We start from the raw sequence: 23,468 nt of genomic DNA on the forward strand, positions 1-23,468 counted from the left end.
CAGACTCTTTTCCTTCCTAGGGCTCTTACACATGCTCTTCTTTTCATGTAAATATTTTTGTGTTTCTTCACATGATGGATGCACTTTTCTTTCTCAGGTCCTAATTGTTTTAATTCATCAAAGTGACTTTTCGTCACCACATTTTATCACTACACCCTGAATATTTCTCAGAAACCTCATAATTTACAATTATTTTATGCATTTGTTCACCTACTTATTGTTTATCTTTCCTAGGAATTTGCAAATCTATGAAAGCTGGAGTAACATCTGTTCCCCTCACCACTGTGTGCTCATGGCCCAAGACAGTGCCTGGCGCATAGTATGTACTCAATAAATATTGCTGTGGATGACTGTGTGTCTGGATGGGAAAAAACATTGAGAGAAAATATGAAGAAATTCAAATTAGAAAAGTATTTTTACAAGAGTCCAATATGAAAATGGAATCTAGATTTACTGTAGCCATGACTTGAAACATAACAGTTTCAAGTGCTTATATATTTAGAAACTGGGTTCTGTATTGAAAATATACATGGGTTGTAGATATATTTTAAGTATAAACTTATACAGATATTTACTGGGGCATGACTCCATATTTCCCAGAAGTGCAACTTCCAAAAAGAAAAAAAAAGATATATGCTATAGTATTTAAAGGCTCTTGGGGATATTGGAACCAATTTTAGAATGCCTTTGTCTTACAAGATTAATATTCTCATCTTTATAATGCTCTTTCTAACGTATAACATTTGTCATCATTGGCAGCAATATCAGCATCATGAATATTTATTAATTACTCTACAAGGAGTTGTATAGTATGGTTTAGAAGTAATCCCTGCCTGTGTGGAACCTTGTAAGCTATAACAAATGACGTTTGTATGGGTGACAAGGTGAATTTCTATGAACCAGCAAATGTCCATCAACAATTAACATACTAGTAGATTATGCCTGTGTCGACACTTCCAGTCTCAATAGATGTTTTCCCTCATTATCCAATGGTTGTTATTGAGTGATTAGTGCTATCCTGTGTATCAGAGTAGTTGTTTGTTGAGGCAGGTAAAGTTGTAAATTAAGTATGTGCTTCCTTCCTTCTTTGTTCCCAAGAATAATTTCTGTTTTTTATTCCTGTGCTGAAGAGAACGTGAGTTCCATCAGGACAGGGAATTGGCTTATTGGGTTTATAGCTCCATCTCCATCTTGCAGCATCTTGCAAGTTAGGGTTCAATATGTATGTGTTAAACAATGAAAAACGTTCATATTTTTCCACTAAATAATGAGTGCCTACCATGTGCAGACTAATATGCTAGATGCTTTACATATATTGTTGACTCTTGAACAACATGGATTTGAAGTGTGCAGGTCCACTAAAATGTGAATTATTTTTTCCCATAAATATTACTGTACTACTACATGATCTGAGGTTGGTTGAATTCATAGATAAGAACTGTAGATATGGAAGGACCATGGATAACGAGAGCCAGTCATAAGTTAAAAGTGGATTTTCAATGCCCTTAACACGTTATTCAAGGGTTCATCATATTATCTTATTTAATCCTCACCACACATCTCCAGTTTTGTGATGTTACTGTCCCATCTTACAAATAAGTAGACTGAGTTTTAATAAGTTCATCTTGCCTGTGAGTAAACACCCAGTCAATGATGGAGAGAGTGTTAAGCTTCAGGATACTTTTTTTTTTTTTTTTTACTTTACAATATTGTATTGGTTTTTCCATACATCAACCTTACTGACAGTATTAGAACAAGAGACATTTAGAAGTTGACACAATACAGATTCATACATGACAGAGGCTTACTTTGTTGATATTCTATAGTAAGTAAGAGAAAGATAAAGTTCAATAATGTCTCCTAAAACTGTCCAGAAAGGCAAAATGAACCATTTTGTCAAATCCTAGACCTATGGATTACGAATAAACTGCATCATGTAATTCCAAATAAACTTTTATTGGAGAAGAGGAGCATGGTGCTTGACAGAATATTAGCTATGAAGATACAAGACTAAATGGATTCCCAGTTCTATTTCTTTACAACTGTATAGCTTGGTTTCTCTGTGTCTTGGTTTCCTCACCTATAAAAATGGAGATTAACTGTGACTGATAAACACTTCATTTTCAGTGTATTATTTATCACAGAGGCTGGTATACATTAAATGCTGAATATATGTTAAATACTATCATGATTCATTCTATTTCCAAAATAAGGAAGACATGACAAATGTCCTCCAATTTCCATGAATAAACATCTATTTCAAACCTCACAGGATGTTTTTTGAAGATGCTGTGTCTGTCTCTATGTCTCTGTCTATGACGATGTGGATAGCCTGGAGTTATAACAGATTTTCAATGATGAATGCTTTAGTTAGACCAATAAAATTGTCTTTCCTGTCTTATGTTGAAAGTACTTGATTGTGTGCTTTTTGCAGAGAATGTGTTATATATTCCATTCACAGTAAATTAGTCAGGAGGTTTAGAGCTGCCAGTTGGGCCAGCAAAGAACAGTTTATTACTTCAGAAAAAACAGCCCACAAACATATTTCAATCACTGCTAGTCATTTTTGTCTATAAACAGCCTAGAACTCTGCCCTCCTTTGTCACAAGTGACACCAGCACACCAGGGGCATTTCCAGCAGTTTTAATCACAATAAAATCTCCTTTAATGAAAACCCAGTATGCATATTTCACTCATATAAAATTGTCACAGCATCATACATTTTAAGATGGAGAACAGTCATCAGAATCCTACCATTTTAATAAATGGAATCTTCTTATTTATTCTTCCACTCTGCCTTTTTGATTAATATTAAATCATAAACCCATTTTTTTTCATGTAGTTACTTCTTCATAAAGACTCTTTCAGTTGGTTATATGTGTTGATAATTTGCTTATTTAATCAATCCCCTTTGAAAGATAGACATATTACTTTTCTTTTCTTTTTCATTAATTCCATTATTAAAAATCTCCCTTGTAAGCATATTTATATTTACTTATATATGTATATATATGTGTATATATGCATATATATGTGTGTATGTGTGTGTGTATATATATATATATACATATATACTTCACACACACACACACACACACACACACACACACATATATATAAGGTGAATTTATGAATGTGGTCTGACTTGATGAAAAGTTTGAAAACTTTTATAACACCTGAACTATGAAGCCAAATCTTCTAAAGTGTTGTCCCAGTTTGTCTGCTACAGTTTATGAAAATACCATATTTAAAATTGCTTTCTGTAATTGAGTTATTATCCTCTCATAAATATCAGCTGATATCTCAGCGTGGTGTGGGCTCTATAATACATATGCACTGAGATGTTGGGTTCATGATGTTCAATAACTCAATTGTAACTGTTCTTGTATAAAAGAATTTTTCCAATTAGCCTTTGCTCCTTTAGCTATTGATATCTTTATTTTATTCATATGAATGGAACATTTACATAATATAAACCTTAAAATTTTAATATTTTCTGTTAATTTTCCTATCTTCCATTTTATATTGCAATTTTCCTTTATTAGAAGTTATTTTTTACATAGAAAAATAGATTGACTTCTTCCTTTTAGATTTCTTTTAAAGTCTTAGAAATTTCAGTTTCTCTACAAACCTGCTAAGTATTATATGTATACTCTGCTACATTTTTTTACCTAAAGAAATTATTTGGGTATATGGTATAAAATGAGTATCTTCTTTTTCAAATGAAGTGCTAAACCCTTTTCTTAGCATCATTTATTTAATTACATTTCCCTAAACATTGTTTCATGATGCTTACTTTGTCATATATTATATGCTTGTATATAATTGGATCTCTTTACAGGCCTTCTAAAAACAGGATTTGACCTATATAAAATTATGATGACCGAACATAGCTCTGAGATGTTGATTGAATGCTTCTACATTGTATCTTCTCTATGGCAGGTTGTTAATGTTTGAATGCTTTATAGAACTGAATTCTTAAAAAAGACTTTGGTGAGTGCATTGGAAACCTTTTAAAATGGCTGTAATTAGCTACTCTGGGAGAATATTATAGGTTTTGATGGGCCCCTCAGTGGCAGTTCCACTGGCCTATCCTATTGACTGACAAAAGATTGTAGGGGAATATTTAATGTTGTTTTAATTAACAACTCCTAGAAGAAAATGTCAATTATCTTCTATTAGCCTGAGGCCTTATCTTTCCAAAATTTTCCCTCACCCCCTTTCAGATGGTACATAGAAAATTATTTCTTTTATTCCCCCATAGATATCCATCATCTTTTGCAAGTGAGATGAATGTTTAGCTTTTGCATCCTCAGTTAATGATGATTTTAAGTCTAGGCAAAAAAAGAAAGATATGATACTGCCTTCAAAATATCTACCTGGCAGTGATAGGAATTTAATTTTGGATATCTGTTCTCGGAAGATGAAACAGAATAGTATGACAGTCACAGAACACAATCAAATGTGTGTAAATGTGTTTGCCTTGGAAAGGAACCGTGACCAAAGTTATCCACAGGAGCAACCCACAGGAAGTGGTCTTTTAGATGCCGAATGTCAGACCTGAGACTGGACAAGGGCAGGGTTCTAGATGCTATTTCCTGACACATGGAAACCTGGAAAGAAACAGACTTTGCCTGTCATTCTTATTTCTGTACTTACTGTGAGTGGCTTTGGGCAAATAATCTAACTTCTCTTAGCCTCATTTCATGTAACAACAGTAGGACTCACCTCATAGAATTGTCACAATTAAAACTGGAGCTCTTAACTAATTTTCTGTCATATGACTCAGTGAATGGTGACTTTAGTCATCACTGGCCATGTCGTTTTAAGGTCTAAATGCAGAGAAAATCAGGAGGATATTTCAAATAGAGACATCATTATCTCTGGACTTTTGCTCTTGCTGATATCCCTGCTTATATTGGGGAAATTATTCAGGTGTTGCAGAGTTTTTAAAAAAAGTTCTTAAATTGAGGAACTTTAAAATTTAATGCAGCATTTATAAACACATTTTTCTGTTTTCTTATTGTCAGAGAGTATGTCACTGGTTAGGAGGAAAATGCCAGCCTACAAGTTATCAGGCTCATTTATGTAACAAGGCCATTCAGGTACTATAGTTCCCTGGGTTGGCCCATGGCTCATCTTTGAGAGTCGAGTCGTCACCTTCCTACTTTTCTTAAACTTCTGCAACTTCAGATGCTTATCAGCTGACAAAGGATTCCTCAGTATGGAAAACAAATAATCTTTTACTTAAAAGTCAGAAAGAGGTTAGATGCTTAGGAACCTCAAACAATCACACTTTAAGAGTTCTAAGAGGGCTTTTTAGCAACAGGAAAGCAAAAATTTTAATTGGGCAAATGAGCAACTAAAGAATGTGAGGGAAATTATTTAGTACATTTTAGAAATGCAAATAAATTGCATCCCTCTAATAACAGTTAACACTGTATACCTATGTTATAATAATAATAACTATAATAATAATAATAATTTACTGTACCTCCAGTACTGATGGAAGAACTTTATATATTAACCACCTTATATATCAAAACTGGGAGGGAGGTACTATCTTTAACTCTTCCTTACTGACAAGATGTTTACCAAGGGGAAACCTGAATTTTACCTCAGCAATCTGGCCTCAGAATAACTTCTCTTAACCCATAAATTTCCTGTCTCTCTACATTAATGTAGGTTCCACTCTTAGTAAACAAGGCCTTTGGGTCTAAACAAACTTGAGGCAGTTATGCTGCTGTCTTGCCCAGATTTCTCCACATCTTTAACTGGGATTATTCTGCCCCTTCTCAGGGGCAGAACAGATTTGTCCAGATTTATAAAGTAGACGCCATTATCTATTCTTAAATTTCACATGTATCTTTACACTATTCCATGTTACCCAATGCCTCAGTGGTAAAGAATCTTCCTGCAGTGCAGGAGATGCAAGTTCGATACCTGGGTTGAGGAGATCCCCTGGAGGAGAAAATGGCAACCCACTCCAGTATTCTTGCCTGAAAAATCCTGTAGACATAGAAGCCTGGCAGGCTACAGTCCATGGGGTCACAAAGAGTCAGACACAACTCAATGATTGAGCACATTATCCTGGCCTTCCTCAACATTTCCCAGCGTGTCCTCAAAAAAACTTGCAGGAACTATTCTGTTTGGTTACAGAGTTTTTGAATGTCACTCTCCTTTATTCTTAAGACTTTGGAGTGGGCCATCCCCGCCACAGTAACCAGGGGCACTGATATAATCTCGGCTGCTGTTCCGTTCCTTTTGTTGTTTGTTTGGTGCCACAGCTGGTTTACTGTGACCAGTGTTTTGTGAGAGCGATGACTTCCACGTATCACAGCTGCTCTTGAGGTCATCTTTAGAAGTTGGTTGGCACAGACTGTGAAAGAGAAAAGAGAGGCCTGAAGGGCAAACCGAAAGGAGAAAGGAGGTAAGGGACATGGAGGAGAGAAGGCAGGTGAGGAGGGAGGAACCATCAAAGGCACAGGGTGGTATCCGGTCCGCTCTGCAGATCACGTGTCCCAGGGAGTTTTCCCTGGAACACATAGCTTGGCTGACTTTTGGAGAGAGAAATGATAGGAAGTCAAAGGGAGAAATGTAGATGGGAAGGTGAGTGGGATAAGCTGAAAGTGACTGTGTTGAATAAATACCTTTTTTAAAAATTGACTTGATTTCACATGAGGATCTTAAGTTGAAAAGCTCTGTTTGCTTTCTCCTTCCCTGCACGAGGCCAGTTTTATAACAAGGCCAGATAAAAAGTTGGTATTTGCAAAGTGTCTTTGAGCCTCTCCCCCTCTGATAGGGACTTAAGGAGGTGTTGGGTTTAAGGGACTGACCCCAGAGCATCAGTCTCATTATGCCCTGCTTCGTTCAGATCCCTGACAGCTCACCTCTCTCCTTGAGCCTCAGTGAGGTGAGTAATGCCGAGCTTTCATATAGCTCCATGCTCTTGTTAGGTTAAAGAACTAACTTCTAAGAATTTTTGGTAAATTCTTAAGGAAAGAAAAAAAAGCTATGCTTACAGTACCATGGTACAGATTGCTTTCACCAGACCACTTTCATTATAACCGGTAAAGAATCATTGAGTGATAGAGAAATTGCTGTCTAACCACTTTTTAGCAGTTGCTGGGACACTCAGAGACTAGTGACGCTATAATTAGGTCCATGGGTGATATAGTTTCAGACTGGGTTGTAAATGATAACCAGATGCCTGCCTGTGCTATGATAAAGGGAAAGTATTGTAAAGAGAGGAAGGGGTGTATGTAGTCATCACACCATCATGTTAGTAATAAAAAACATATTACAATAGAATACAAGGAGTGTAGTAGTAGTCATCCTAGTACCAGCACCAGAAGCCAGACACAAGGGTAGGCTTTTATTTTTAACTGTCACTTTAATTAAAACAAGAAAATTGAGAATCAGAAATCTGAGTAATTTGCCTTAGTTCATTCTGTCTTTTAATCAGCAAGAAAAAAATTTACACTATTTATGCCTGACACCAAAGTCCATTTCCACCCTGCCTCTTCCTCACAAAGTCTACATGGTTCGCATAAAAGGTTCAGTAGCACAGTAAAGAAGGAACGAAGGGATGACTCAACTGATACTTAAAGAATGCCTGTCTTCAAAGGCCGTAGCTGCTTCCCTGGTGTCTCAGTGAAGAATCTGCCTGCGATGTGGGAAACCCAGGTTCAGTCCCTGGGTCTGGAAGGTACATTGGAGAAGGGAATGGCTACGCACTCCAGTATTCTTGCCTGGGAAACCCAATAAACAGAGGAGCCCAGTGGGCTACAGTCATGGAGTCACAAAAAGTCAGACACGACAGAACAGTGAACACTTTTACTTTTCACAGACCATGTAAATCGTAGTCATTCTTGTCCAAAGGTGGACAGACCTCAGAGAGCCCATCTTATCCTTCTGACTCTGGTTGCAGCTGTAGTGTTTGCAAAGAAGCATGCATAGGCGTGATATGTCAGTACATCTGGGAAATAGCGTGGCCAACCAAGTCATTCCTTGACAAAAAGAAATAAGTAATTATTTCATGCAAAAAAAAAAAAATCCAAATATGCCCCAGTTCTTTCTGCAGCCTTTCCAGAACTCAGGGGGAAACCGTGTTTAGTCTCATATTGAAATAAGGGAACATTCAGCCTTCAGTGGTTTATATTTCTCATCATCTGCTATAATGTAGAGGGTTAGGGACAAAGGCAGGAGGATCCCCAGCAGACAGTAAGTAAGCTCACCCCTCTGCTAATATTTCATGAATTATAATAACGAACCAATTATTGTATAATTTTTGAGATACCCTAGGGCTGATATTTTAACTAAGAATATTTTTAATATTTTATATACTTTTAATATAAAGCTTTGGAGTGATGGCTTTACTTCCAGTAGTTTTTCAGTAGTAATCAAGTAGGACACCAGATAATAAAAGTGTACTCTCTGCAATTTTCTATACGTACTTGTGCCCGCACACACACTCACACTCTTTCCTCCCAAATCTCATATGTAACTATATTAAAAATTAAGTTCAGTTGATTTTTTGTAACTTTATATTGCTAGCTTCAGTCATGCAAGCTTTCAGTGTTCATCAGCACTCACAGTGTACTTCTGAAAGGAAGGGATGAGAGAAAAGCCTAGTCATACTCATGGCATGTTAGATCACCTTTAAAAATACTTGTATGTAAGAAAGGGGCAGCTGGTCATTTATGCTGCTGCTGCTGCTAAGTCACTTCAGTCGTGTCCGACTCTGTGCGACCCCATAGACGGCAGGCCACCAGGCTTCCCTGTCCCTGGGATTCTCCAGGCAAGAACACTGGAGTGGGTTGCCATTTCCTTCTCCAATGCATAAAAGTGAAGAGTGAAAGTCATTTATGAGAAGGGTCTTAATGCTTAGCAAAGTAGGCACATCTCCTGTGTTTATTTCTTAAGGGAGAATGAGAGTTGTGTCTGCCCTTCCCCAGTCCTTCTGGCAAGAAGGCCTGGACACAGGGGTGCCAGGCTTCTTTGTGTCTGTAGTCCCCTGAAGGAACTATAAAATCAGAAACTTGGGGGAGTATTCATGAATACATCCCCTAACTAAAATCAGGAAGCCACTTGATTGTGAGTTAAGATACAAAAGATTGTAGGATTTGGGGTAATTTAAGTGCCCCTCGGTCACCACCCACACAGTTACTTGGACTGGTATCAATAATTCCTCTGGATTGAAAAATAGGAGTAAGTAATAAAGGAAAGCATAAAATACTCAAATTGTCTTAATACATGAGTCTGGGGGTGCCATATTGTTATAGTGATCAGACACAAAGTGCTACATACATTCAGGTGACACAGTTAATGATCTCCCCTGCCCAATGGAAGAAGGTACTCACCAGGACAAATATGAAAGTCTGTCTAGATTCATTCATTCTTTCACCAATTTAATCATGATGGTTTATTTTTGCCAATTTTAAGTTATAAAATATATACTGAACTGTGTTGTTAATGCCCTCTTTCCCCCAAATAAAGAGAAAATGAGCTAAAAAATGTAATTTGGTACCTAATGGACTTGGAGGGATTCTAGGAGCTTATTCTTGTCAATCAGCATTTGGAAATAAGGCAATTTATGGTCAAGACAGGAAGCCATATATTTTCAATTTCTGTAAGCTCAGAGCCCAAATTATAGAAAGATTTATTTTTTTCCCTGAAGGTTGGAAGTGATCATTAACTCAGGATGTTTGAATGAACACAGAAAAACAAAGCCTTGGTTTAACAATTTTCTAAATGGTTTACTTAAGAAGAAAACATTGTAAGCCCTAGATTTTCCAATACAGCAACTGTAATTTTGTAGGAAGGCTAGGTCAGAGGTCAATGGCAGTGAGTTTTGCAGCTCCTTGCTGGCAGGCCCTGCACCTATACAGTGTAGAGGGAGAAATCATGCAAACTCATATGGAATGCTCAGGGGGCACCTGAACTCATGGTGCCTATGAAGAATTACCCAGGAGTGAGTGACAACATTTTGTTTGAGAAAGTTGTGCTAAGATAAAGCACTTATAACTGATTTTTGAACAACTGTATTCATAGAATGCTTTGTAGTCTATCCAAGCCTTGTAACTAAATGTTTTCACATTTACTTATTTGTCTTTACAATACATTTATGATATAGATATTAGTTTTTATCTCTTTGTAGCAGTTTAGGAATGAAAGCTTTTTAGAGACTAAGTAACTCAATAGAGGGAACTGAGACCCAAGCCTTGCTGTTGGTCTCCAGGCTTCAAGCTTTTTCTGGGACATTGCACTGACTCTTGGAACATCTGGTGCCAGTTATCTCAGCCCACCAGAACTCAGCTGACAACTCACTGTGTTTCCAGTTGGGTCTAGAGTTGCTGATTCACCTGAGTATGGTTCCAATGGTTCATTGCCAACCTGTTAGCCCCAGTCAGTACATTAGTATGCTTAGAATGATGTCATGGAGGCAAAGGTGAATAATGATTAAGAAAAAAATACGAACTTAGGAGGCAGACTCCCAGGGTCTAACAGCCCCAGCCCTGACACTTTCTGGCTGTGTGGCCAAGGGTATTTTTCCTTAACCTTTCAATTTCTCACTTTCTATATAATAACAGTACTACAGCAGTATCCCACAATGATGTTGTAAGGATGAAATGAGTTAATTGTCATAAAGTTTTAATATAGCACCTGACAAATGGTAACTACTAAGGCTTGGCTATTATTTTTATACCCTCCCTGTGCTTCTTGGAAACATGAAATGGAAAACATTTGTTTTCATACCCCTCAAGTGTCTCTTCCTTTCTGTATAACTTTTAAATTTATCTTTAATAAAACTAAGAGAATATAGTTTATAAAAATACAACTTTCTTATGGTGACGTATTCCTTTCTGAGTATTAAAATACAAATGATCCCAACATCCTGACCTTGGTTCATCCTAGGAAAGAAATGATTTTCTGATGGTTCTTTTTATCTATTGGATTCTATTTGTATTTTTGTAGGGATTTTTTAAAGGTGTGGTAGAATGGGAACATGTTTTCCATAACTGCAGTTTGTAGCCTACGCCCTTTGCAATGCAGATGTTAATTCAGATGAACACACCTGCATGAAGAGACCCTTCCATGCTTCCATGGAAGAGACCCGTCCATGTACAGTGGATGAGGGCTTCACCGGCTTCCTGTCAGCCTCCCAACTGAATCCTTCAATCTTCTAATTCTGTGTTCCCAGCTGAACGGTAGTCTTCATTTACTGAACCCACGGCTTAGAAAAGACAGTTTTAATTTTGGCCCTGGATAATGATGTGTTCTCAGCTGCTCATTCGTTGATGTCTAGCCAATTAAGGAGTAAAATTTTCCTCTCTATCTACATATTGTCACCCTCTGTGCAGCACAGAAACTACAGATTATATTTCTTTAACCTCTTTCATTATGTCACTCCCTAGCTTACAAACTTTCAATGCTAGCTTACTATATATGGGATAAAGTATGAACTCTTTAGTTCAGGCTCACCTCCAGACTCTACTTAGATGTACTTAGTTTGTTCTAAGCAAACCAGTATTCTAACTCTCACTGGTACCTTTACCTTTTCCATCTCAACCTTTGAATGGTCCTCTTCCTTTATCTCTATCTGCATAAATTTTCACCATCATTAAAAGCACCCTTATCCATGAAGCTTCCTGTATCCATCTTTAATGTGAATCAGTAGGTTGGAAGACTTTTCTGCTTTACCACTTCCTTTTAGTGTAGCTGTGGTTACATAATTTAAAACATCTCTAGGTCTCACTACTTCTGAAAGTTAGAGTGAATCTTATGCAATGTTCATTGTTAACACTAGGACTTAATGAGATAATACAGGTACAAATTCTAGATATAGTACTAGAAACATGGTAGTTGGTTAATAACTATTCCTTCCCATTTCTGCATCATGAGTTATTAATGCTACTGATTTGATACATGCATCTCTGGCCAATTATAGCATCTATGTGTTATGCTCTATCTTTCCAAAGACATCCAAGTTCTTTAATGGCTAGAATTATGTCTCATGCAGCTTGGCACTCTCCACACATCCTAGCAAAGGGCTATACACATTAGAGGCTGAGTCAGTGGTTGCAAGATTAACCATAGAAACAGTTTTCCCTCAGCTCCTATGACCATAAAATCAACAGAGCAGATAATGTGTTGTTGTCCCTGAGAGGGACAGAGGTTCAGGCACCTGAAACAGTGGTCTTGCATGAGCCTGTGTTTGGAGAAGAGAAGGCACGTGTTCAGTCTTAGAAGTGTTGGTGCCCACCCAGGACAGTAGCTTCTTGTCTAGTGTCCACCTTTGTATACATTGCAAACGGTAACACATTCCCACCTCAAGAATAAATTGTCTAAATTACTCATAAACATGTCTTCCTATTTGATCATGTCTCTATTCATGTATTCAAGATATTTTCCTCAATACCTCATATATCCCAAATAGTGGGCTGGGTGTTGTAAATGCTTGCATGAAAATTGGCTTTAAGGAACTGACAGTCAATAAAAAATGTATCTTATTTACTGTATGATGATCATATTCATAAGAAATTATTAAAATTATAAATTTCTATAAGGGAAGCATGGGTTTCCCTTGTGGCTCAGCTGGTAAAAGAATCTGCCTGCAATGCAGGAGACCTGGGTTTGATCCCTGGGTTGGGAAGATCCCCTGAAGAAGGAAACGACAGCCCACTCCATTACTCATGCCTGAAAAATCCCATGGATGGAGGAGCCTGGTTAGGCTGCAGTCCATGGGATCCTAAAGAGCCAGACACAACTGAGAGACTTCACTTTCACTTTCATAAGGGAAGCATGTTAGTTCTAAAGCATTAGTTAACAACACCTTGCTGATCTTTTTGCAAAATTTCAGAAAATAATCAATGTGCTTTTTCTCTTTTACTGCTTGAAAGCGCGTGCACGCACATGCACACACACACACACACACACACAGACAGTTTCTCTTCTGAGGGACCTTGAGAGTAAATGATCATGCTTCTCTTTGCAGACAGGACAATTCAGAGGGGGGGGGGGTGGGGGGAAGTGTTGTCCATGGTGCTGAAGTTGTCAGGGGCAGAACTAGAAATAATCTCTTGACTGCAGTCCATTTTTCTTTTCCATATGATTATGTTGCCTCATCCAGTATATTGTGGGTCAGGGTCAATCTGTTGCCCCCTTTGCTCTGAAATCTCTGAAATGCTCTTAGGGTGCATCCTCGTGCCAACCAGCAGCTGCTTTCTGGAAGGAGCATTTGAATGCCATTCTGAATCCTGAGGAGGAAATGGTTTTCACTGTGGTTTGAAATCTTTTCTATACTCTCTCCACCCACATATATTTACATCTCCTGCATTCTTAACCGAATTACAGTCAAATGCTTCATTACTGAGGCTCAGCCAGGAGGACAAGCCCTGGGGAATTTATTCACAGACAAATGTATTATTCACAAGCTTGATCTGATCATACAGAATTTGCACTATAACCACACGCCCTGAGGAAATTCCTTTCATAAACCTAAATGATTAGACTTAAAAGAATGGTGTGGAAGAAAAGAAAGGAAAGTATAGAGAGAGCTGGAAGGGGGTGGAGTGCTTGCCAGTTTGCATTTAGGAAGCTCACAGAGGAACTGGTTCTGAATCTCCTCCCCCACTCACTGCCTCTGCTAAGACACGATTTCTTTCTCTTTACAGACCACCTTTTGACAGTTTTGAGGGGAGGAGGAGATGATGAATTAAGTAGAGTTGGTGAATTATTTTAATGATGGTTTCTATGACAACGAGACAAATACTTTCCACATACTTTTGTGTTTCAAGCAAAGAGACATTAAGCAAATAATTTTACTGAATCGTGAATATGGTAAAAAATAAATAAATAAATCCAGTAGTCAGTTGCTTACCATCAAGTGTGAAAGATTTGTACAGTATTATTCCACCTACAGATAATAGTGGTTCTACTTAGAATCAAAGTCAGCATCTTAATAGCATGAAAGTCTCTAGTGTCCTTGATCCAGAGAATTTCACCTTAACTTGTACATTTAATTTCTTCAGACTTAGGACTCCCTAGTTTCCTCCTGAGGTAGGTTATAACCTTGCCCATAGTAGCTAAGAAGAAGGTTTGATTTCTGTTTTTCCTTCCAGTTCTTATCTATGCAGGGTTTCCTATGGTCATTCTGTCTCTCACTGACTGGCTTTGACTGACAGACCAACTGCATTCATGTCACATTTTTGTTTTGAGTATTGGTCAGCAGAATGCTGTGCAATTGATACTTCTGCTACTTCCAACTCCAGCTCTGCAGAGACAAACCCATCTATTATTTAAAAGCCTATTAGTACTGGTAAGATCACACTGTTCTCTCTGACGGTAGCTGCTGAGTGTTATCTAATTGGCTTTTATTACTTCGAAAACCTTGGGAGCATGGCACTCACATGCACATTTGCTAACAATTCCTCTTGTACTCATTGGAGATGCTTTTAGATCATTTAGATTTTGTCAGTAGTCAAGGGAGAATGTTTAAGAGAGAATTTTGGAGAATACCTGGCAAATGACTGCAGAGCTCAGGATAACTTTGGCTGTGGCTACTCTCAGATTCAAGAACACAAATGCATGTCACATATATGGCTTTTCCCATTATCATCTGCACTGCAGAGAGTATGTTTGATTCCATCTTTGTGGCATTATAAATTTTTCATGTGAATGCTTTGGTCCATTTTGATAGATTTGATCTTATTTGCATTTTTAAACTGGTAACCCATAAACTCTGTTTTCTGTTCCAATAGATGTATTCATTTAAATGGAACAGTTTATTGATGCTCTTATATCCTTATACTTGCCGTATATAGGATGTCTTCTTCAGAATCATGTGATATCAGAAAAGATGCATCCTTTGCCCACTTCAGTGATGAATGTCTCCTTCACGTTTATTTTGGCTTGAGAAGTACTGTGGTTTCGCTTGAACTAATAATCACTAGTGATAGTGATAATAATATTAACAATAATAGTATCAGTACTTTCTCTATTGTTATTGGTTTTTTTTTTTTTTAAAGAGCTTTGCTGCTTTTCTTTCTCTATTAATACTTTGAGCCATTGTAAGCATTCCTAACCTGCCTGTTGTGAATCCTGTCCTGTGCTTCAAGGCCTTAATTGTAACTGTTCTCTTTAATGTTTGATTTAGTTTACTATCTCCTTCCCTCTGAACTCCAGGAAATAGGCTTCCATTTTCCCTGCTCATAGAAATGGCATTCTATAAAATGGTATTCAAAGCTTGTACTCAGCATGCATTTTCCCCTGGTCTCTACCTTGTCTTAAACAACAGGCTTCTCAGTGAGTGATAATAACAGGGGAACATTGTGAACACTTCCTATGTACCACCCGCTCTTCTAATCACTTTAAATGTATAGTCAAGTCACTGATGTATTTCACTAGTTCACGGACTACTCCCAGTATCCCATACGGTGAAGAGTGCTATGCTTTCCACTTAACAGGCAAGGACATTGAGGGCAAACGAGGTAGTCGTTTGTCCTAAATGTCCTACTTCCTGGGGGAGCTCGGACTCCACCCAAGACAGTCTCACAGGTCCACAGTCTCTGTGTTTGGCCACATTGCCGTGCTGCTTTCAGAATGCCCTCTGGCTTGTCGTCTGTGATGTCATTGCCTTTCACACCTCTCAGACCAAATTCTCCTGAGCACACATGGATTGAGTGCCCGACAGGGGCCAGCTCCCATTCTCCTTTTGTCTCCTCTTGTCACCTTGCCCATTAATTGTATTCAGGAGGGATAGATTAAGGCCAGAATTACACTGTGGCTTTTAAGGTCTAGGAGCCCTTTTCCAGATGGGGAGAAGGGCCATCCACTGAGAAGCAGCACCGACAGTCCTTCCCTATCTTCTAATTATTAATGATTCACTGTGATCCTCTCAATGCCCCAGCCTCGTCATCATAAATTTATGCGATGGCTTCCTTTTCTTTGACCTCCAAATCTAATCAGTTACTAAATGTTACTGATCTCCCCCTTTACAATTCATTTCCACAGCCATAACTCTACCCTAGGCTCTAATCTACTTCTGAATTACAGTAATGGGTCTAAGTGGCCTTGGTTCCCCCAGGCTCTGTCCATTCCCAGGCAGTTACCCACGATCCCACGCACTGGCCCCCAGAGCACTTCCAGTCATCTTCTGTGACCTGAATCAAATGCAGCCTCCTCTCTGAAGTCTTCACAGATCACTCCAAGTTGCTCACCCCTCACTCCTGCATTTTTGGTGCCAGTCAGATCATATCCTATAAATGTCTGCACTTCACTCCACCGTAAACTCCTATGGTCTGGTCTGTCTGTTATTTCTGTTTGTAGACACAACATCCAGCAGTGTTCTGATATATAATAATGGCTATTTCACCTAAGAATGAGCTTACAGTTGGGTGTGGAAGTGAGCAAATGTGTGAATAGATAAATGAAGGACAAGTGAATGACTCTGCAGGGGCTTTCAGTTGCCTAACTTACCAAGTTCAAAGGTCTGAGTCCAAACAAGGAGACCCAGTTCCCCCCCTCCTTCCACTAAACTTAGCTCTAAGAACTACTGATTTGGCCCGATTTGCATAAGCAAGTGTGTTCACTGTTTTCTTCACATAATATTGGTTTTTTTTTTTTCCTTCTTGTATTACTAATTCAAGGCTTTTCCTTCTCTGCAAAGTCTGTACCAATCATCTCCACTGACCAGTCACCATTTCTTTGTTCTCATAAACAATGATCCCTGGAGCTATCCACCAAAGAGTTGGTGTGATATCATTTAACATATTTAGCATCAGGTATCCAATGAAGAAGACTGCAGTCTCAAATCTAAAATGTGACCTTGGTGTGTGTATTACCCACTCTTGTTGTTGTTTGTTGTTGTTTAGCCCCTGCAGAGTCATGTCCAACTCTTGCAAGCCCATGGACTGTAGCCTGCCAGGCTCCTCTGTTCATGTAATTTCCTAGGCAAGAAAACTGGAGTGGGTAGCCATTCTCTTCTCCAGGGGTCTTCTCAACCCAGGGATCAAACCCTCATCTCCTTCATCTCCTGCATTGGCAAGCAGATTCTTTACCACTCAGGCAGCGGGGAAGACCCCAGACTTAGTTTACTCATTTGATAAATGGAGATAACAGCTATTCGCTACCTCACAAATTTGTTGTCATGTGGATGTTTTCCAACACCAACAACCAATTCTCTGATTCTCCAGTCACTCAGTGCCCCCAAATTCAATCACATTCAAACACTATTTGCCTGTGAGTTAGATTTACTATTTACTTGTGAGTTAGATCTCACAAGTTAAAGGGTTCAGTCTGATAAGACTGCCCTGCCCTCTTCAGACACCAGTCACAAGTCCTGGACCTCTTACACTTCTCACTGGCTAGCTATCAGCTGGAGTTTCCATGACTACTTCTAGGGTTCCAAATTGGCTAAGGGTTCACAGAACTCAGGAACTCATTTTACTTAGGTTTATCTTGAAAGATACAATCAACAGTCAGATGATGAAGTCCATAGGGTGAGATCCAGAAGGGTCCCAAGTGTAAGAGCTTATGTCTCCATGGAGTTTGGGTACTCCACCCTCCGGACACATGGCTGTGTTCACCAATTCAGAAGCCTTTAGCTTTCCTTATGCAAAATATTTAACTCTGCATACCCCCCAGCATTTCCCAGAGGTCAGTGGGAGGGTCTGAAAGTTCCAATCCTCTAATCACTTGGTTTTTTCAGTGATAAGCCTCATCCTGAAGCTAGCTGGGGTTCTACCCTACATCAGCTCATCAAACTCAAGTGTAATTGAAAGGGGCTCATTACGAATTAAAAAAAGACAACACTCTTATCATTCAGAAAATTCTGAGGGTTTTAGGATCTCTGTGCCAGGAACCACACCACCAGGGACAAAGACTGAATATGTTTCTTATAATACCACATGATTAAATGAAACTCTCTCTGTAAACTGTAATTTAGTAAAATATATTGAAAATAATTTCATCTACTATAAAGTATCACATAAATGTGGTTTTAATAAGTGCTCATAGCTGCCCTTCTTCTCAAGACTCAAAAACAAAGGACAAAACACCCTTCACATCATCATGTATCACTTAACTCTATATTTTCCACGTCTCTGAAAAGCTTTCTTTTAAAATATCTCAACTAAGCTAGCCTTCCCAACAAATAGCCCCTAGTTTGTTAACAAATATACCATTTATGGAGAAACATCCTGATCTGTAGATCTTACAGCAATCCTAGCTGGTCAACACATTCCACCTTCAGAGAGGAATAAACTGAGGTTCAGGCTAGTACCCTGAACTTGAACATGGCAACAGGGCTAGTAAGTTTGGAGCTAGGATTCAAATCCAAGGTCATCTCACAAATAAGTCCCCATCCTACTCATGGCACCATGACACCTCTGTGACAGAAGGTCACGATTTCACATTATTGTTTCACCAGTAGCCCCATTTTATAGTAAAGGCAGCATTCCTGCAGTTGGCTCATGGGATTTGAAAGGAGACAAAAGAATCACATGCCCATGTGGGTGTCTGTGTGGAGCACTGTCCTGTTGGGGTCAGCAGGTTGGCTTCTTGCCATCCAGGGATGATGCCTTTTATAATGAGGAAGTTAAAAAGATAATTATGGAAATTAATTCCTGATCTGCTATGGCCTGTGAACTCTCCCAAGCAGAACTTTGAATGTGAAGGGCAGAGCTGCAATGCAGAGCTGAACAGGAAAACCTTATCTTCATAGTCTCTTGGGGATGAGCTGAACAATATTCAGATAACCCACAGTCGTCCTTAACAAGAGTTTTGTGTGCATGTGTGTGTGTGTGTGTGTATGCTGGGGTCTGATTACATGCCTCTGAGCATTCCTGTCACCTGATGCATACAGATGTTCTATTAACCAATTAATTGATTGAGCTAAATAGGCTAAATCAAACTAAATGACATCAACTTGCTCTACAAGGATAGAAATAAATTAGGGTAAGTGTGTTGTAAATGTCAGAATGAGTAGGTGAAAAAGGAAAGAAGGAAAGAAAAGAGAAAATAGAATCTAATCCCTAATTTGCTCATTTCTTCCCCTTCCCAGAAACTGCCTAATATACTTTCGCAGATAATTAGAAAATACCCCAGTTTGCAAAAGCTTGTCAGCACCTCCCCACATTTGAGTGTTAAAGCCAATGCCAAGCTCAAGGCATGAAGAAATTCAAGATCAATGCTGAGAAATACATTTCCTAGGTTTTTAAATAGTCTTTGGTTATAATCTGATTTCTTTTCAACCAATGCAAACTCTTTCCAGCTCCGTGCTTCAACTATTGCAAAGGGCAATAGGCACACGCCAAATGTGGGTTCTGAGAAGTCACTGCAGAAACATTCTTCCTGGAATTCTATGTGGCTTACACGGGAACGTGCACCAGAAATACCCACGTATTACTAAAAATGGAAGGAGGAAGGACCACAGATTTCTATTTCCTGATACTGCCAAGGTGCACACCTCCTATAATTTTCAGAGACCCACACTGTAATTCACTCTATCCTGTGATCTGCCTCTTTTCTCTCTCTCATTAGATTTAATTCTGTAATCACACCCTACAGGCCATTCAGGCAGAAATACCCTAGCTGATTGCAACTTTCACCAGCTAGTCTGTGAATATTGCTGTAATCTGTGTGTATCTATCTGTATGTGTGTATCTGCATGTGAGAGAAAAAGAGTATTGTTTGCAGCAGCGTCTGCCTTCTCTGTTTTAGTTTGGTCTACTTTACCCCTTTCCCTACTTTGCGTCCATGGAAGTCAGTCAGCATTCCATCCTCCCCACAGTGGCAGGAGACAAATCCTCCGTCCTCCCCAGTCACCACTGAGTGTGAAAGTCCTGATCTCCTTTCATTTTTTTTCCCTGAGTTTTTAATGACCTCATCCTTGTGGTGATCACAAGCCATCTTTCTTCTGAAAGATGACTATTTCGGTGACCCTGTTATGCTTTTTACAACTAAGGTTTCTCCCGAGGCCCTTTCCTCTTACACTGTGATGTCAAGTGATGCCTGCTTTTTGTCTGTCTTGCTTTTTGCATCTTACTCACCCCTCAATTTGTTTCCTGTGTGTGATGATCTCTTGCTTATCCCCAAGTGAACTTGTGAACATGGTTTCTTTTTGCTGTCTTTACGTCTTGTGTGGCATGTATATGTCAAGTGCCTTTTCTTCTGGGAGAGGTGTAAGGAGTGTTGGTTGCTGGATGCTGTGTGCATTTCAGTTCAGAAGATGTATCTGTGTCTCTCCACTGCCTTGTTTCATGTCTTTATGCATGAGCAGCATCACTCAAGCCGAACTAAAGCTTAACAGCCTGGAACTGCACAATGCATATCCCATAAAAAAATGGTTCGGGTTCCCAGATGAATATGAAGCATTGATTTGTATGGTAGGGAAGTTAGAGGGTCTAAGGAGGCTAAGATTTTGGATTTCTAATAGTTTTCTGTTATGCAGGGACCTGAAGAGTTGTTGATTTACACTTTAAGGGATTAAATACAAGCCATAGCATTTTGTCCCTTCATATTGAGTGATAAGACCGATCACTTGAAATGCATATTCTAAGGGAGGAGTAGGATAAGGCACCGCATCTCAAAGGTGGTGATGATGGCATGAGGGGAAAGGGCAGGGCCACCTAATGACACCAATTTGCCTCATGTGTCCCCCTGTGTATGGTCTCCAGCCATGGTCATATTTCCCGTTTTCTCTTGCCCAGCATTAAATGCATTTGTTCTCTTTTTGTGGTTGCTATCGTTAGCAACATGGTAAGAGAGGAGAGAGAGAAACAGAAAAGACAAAACTGTATAGGAAACCATCCTGGGATGGGCTAGTCTCAGTGTACAATGAGTAATTTTTAATTTGGACGAATTTGTAGTGTGTACCTTTATCTTCCATTTACATTTCTATGTATTTTAGTAAGGGAGAGCTAAACAAAAGGAGACAAGAATAAGTATAAGGCAATAAACACAGAAAATTGTTTTTCCTTAATGGAAAAATTAATTACATAGATACAAAATGTGTACTGTCAGCCCTCAAGATTCTTAGGAAGAAAAATATATATTTTTATCACTTAATTAGAAGGACTTTCTAGGAAATGTAACTTAAGAAAATATAGTGAGGGGAAGGGAAGGGGAAATGAATATTTATTAAGCATCTACTATGTATTCAAACACAGGAGTAGCTGTGTTTGTACAGAATAGCTAATCTAACCCACCCAACAGAAAGAAATAAGTAGTGTCAGCCCTCATTTTCATAGCTATGGAAACTGGAACTCCAATAAATTAAGTTGTTTACCTAAAACCATACAAGAAAATAGTGAACAGCAGATTTGATGTCAGGGTACTCTATTTCAAAATATAGACATTTTCCTAGATTTTTTGGGGGAAAATCTATCCATGATTACATGTCTTCTCTGTTAAGTTATTATCTGTGGCTAAGAAGAATAGGATCCATGATATGTGGTGCTCTGTCTTATCAACCTAGAATGAAAATGTAAAGTTCTGTTTCATGTTTATACAAGATTATACAGGAATTTCTTAGCTGAGCAGTTTTCTGATTGTAGGCCTAAACTGATTGCCTGAGGTAGGGTAACAGTCTTATTAATTCTTTCCTAGACCCAGGGAAGAGGAACCCTATGCTGGGTTCCACACTCTGCCTGGTCCTTCCAAGGTCACATGTCTCCTTAAAGAGTGAAGAATACCCTCCATGACCCAAATGCATCTGGTATCCTAGAACTCCCTGCCCAGAGTATCTTAGACCCATTCTCTACATCTGCACTGGCCCCTCTTCTGGGCCATTAAAGAGCATGAACGTAGGGATAAGGGGCCCTCCCAAATTCACACTAGAGCTGAAGCCAGGACAGGATGAGAAGCAGAGAAATCAGTAGTCAGAGCGGCTCTTCCAGCCCCGCCTGCCTCAGACACACAGCTTCAAGGAGCTGAGGATTCTAAGTGTAGACCTGGCCTTCTAGGGGCGTATGATGGTATCATTGTTTTGATAAATAGCACAGAAGTCTCTTTATTATATCGCCCTGTGCTGTGCTAAGTCACTTCAGTCGTGTCCAACTCTGTTCAACCCTATGGACTACAGCCCACCAGGCTCCTTTGTCCATGGGATTCTCCAGGCAAGAATACTGGAGTGGGTTGCCTTTTCCTTCTCCATGTATTGCCCTAGACCAAATATATGATAGAGGCCTGAATATCAGCACTCTCTGATTATATTTTGCTAAGGAAAAGAGGATCCACTCTGATACTTTCTTTAAAAAGAAAAAAGATTATGTATTTTTGATTGTGCTGGGTCTTTGTTGCTGTGCAGGCTTTTCTGTCACTGGGGGGAGCAGGGGCTACTCGCAGTCGTGGTGGCCGGGCTTCTCTGCTATGGCGTCTATTGTTGTGGAGCACAGGCTCTAGGGTACTCAGGCTTCAGTAGCTGCAGTTCCCAGGCTTTAGAGCACAGGTTCAACAGTTTTGGCACATGGATTAGTTGTTCCACTACACGTAGGATCAGGGACCGAACCTGTGTCTCCTGCATTGGCAGGTGGATTCTTAACCACTGGACCACAGGGAAATCCCACTCTGATACTTTCAACTGCAATTATAATTTTAAACAAATTTCACGTAACACTTGTTTCTCCAGCTTCCGCCATCCTTGGGGAATGGGGAAACACAAGTAGCTATTTGATCCTGACCTCCTAGGAGCAGTCTTCCTTGAACACTAGCATCCCCACACATGCTTCCTTCCCCCAGCAGCCATACAGGCACCTCTTTGCTTCTCCTTGGATCCCATAAAAGTGTGACTGCTTATGATGGTGGATCTCAGCTGCTTCTCTTAGTGCTGACCTATTAGAGTTGTGGTAAAAGTTAACTAAAATGAATGTAAAATGGTAGAAAGTGCAGTGTGTGACAAAAGAACAGACAGTTTCACAGATAAACAAGAAATTGTAGTTTCCTTCTTGTCTCTTCCCTTCTGTAGTCCTTTTATATTAGCTGGAAACATGAGGGTTCCATGACTGCTGAAGTCCCTCCATCACATACATTTACCACCCTCCATGGTATCATAAATGGAAGAGTCTAATGAAGCCTTAGGTGCTGCTTTATCAGGTCCCTCACAATCAAACGCCAGCTCAACTCAACAGCTACCTGCCATGCCCCCTTCTGCTTTTTCTCGTCCTTACCCTTGGTTTTACTCTCAGCTTCACCCCACCCCAATGCACTCATTTCCCCGAAGTACAGCCACTTCATCTCTGTCATCGGGCTTTTAGTCAAATGAACATAAAGCACTTATCCAGGAGAACTGGCCTGAGTTGGTACAAAATGTCACAACCCATTTGCTTAAAAAAGTAAAAATAAAGTCATCTGTGCTGTTTATCTTCGGCTTTCCACAGAGAAACAGCAGTTGCTGATTCTAATCTCTTGTGATATAGTGTCACTTATCCTAAAACCCACGGCTTTTCTCACACATGGATGCAGAACTG

General features: G+C 39.3%; 1 long non-coding RNA gene across 4 annotated transcripts in view; it reads left to right on the forward strand.

The window, feature by feature from the left end:
* Positions 1-23,468, forward strand: part of LOC147379953 (uncharacterized) — a 759,110-nt gene that overhangs the window by 327,826 nt on the left and 407,816 nt on the right. The window contains exon 2 of one of the 4 annotated variants that reach the window (XR_015134359.1): positions 235-3,215. The exons of the other annotated variants lie outside the window; for them this stretch is intronic. This is a non-coding gene — a long non-coding RNA (uncharacterized LOC147379953). Of the gene's footprint in view, positions 1-234; positions 3,216-23,468 lie in introns of those variants that run through there. 4 annotated transcript variants of the gene reach the window in all.

Source organism: Bos grunniens, chromosome 1, assembly GCF_055505025.1.
Source record: "Bos grunniens cultivar Pamir isolate PY7600 chromosome 1, Bosgru_T2T1.0, whole genome shotgun sequence".
Classification (NCBI taxonomy): domain Eukaryota; kingdom Metazoa; phylum Chordata; class Mammalia; order Artiodactyla; family Bovidae; genus Bos; species Bos grunniens.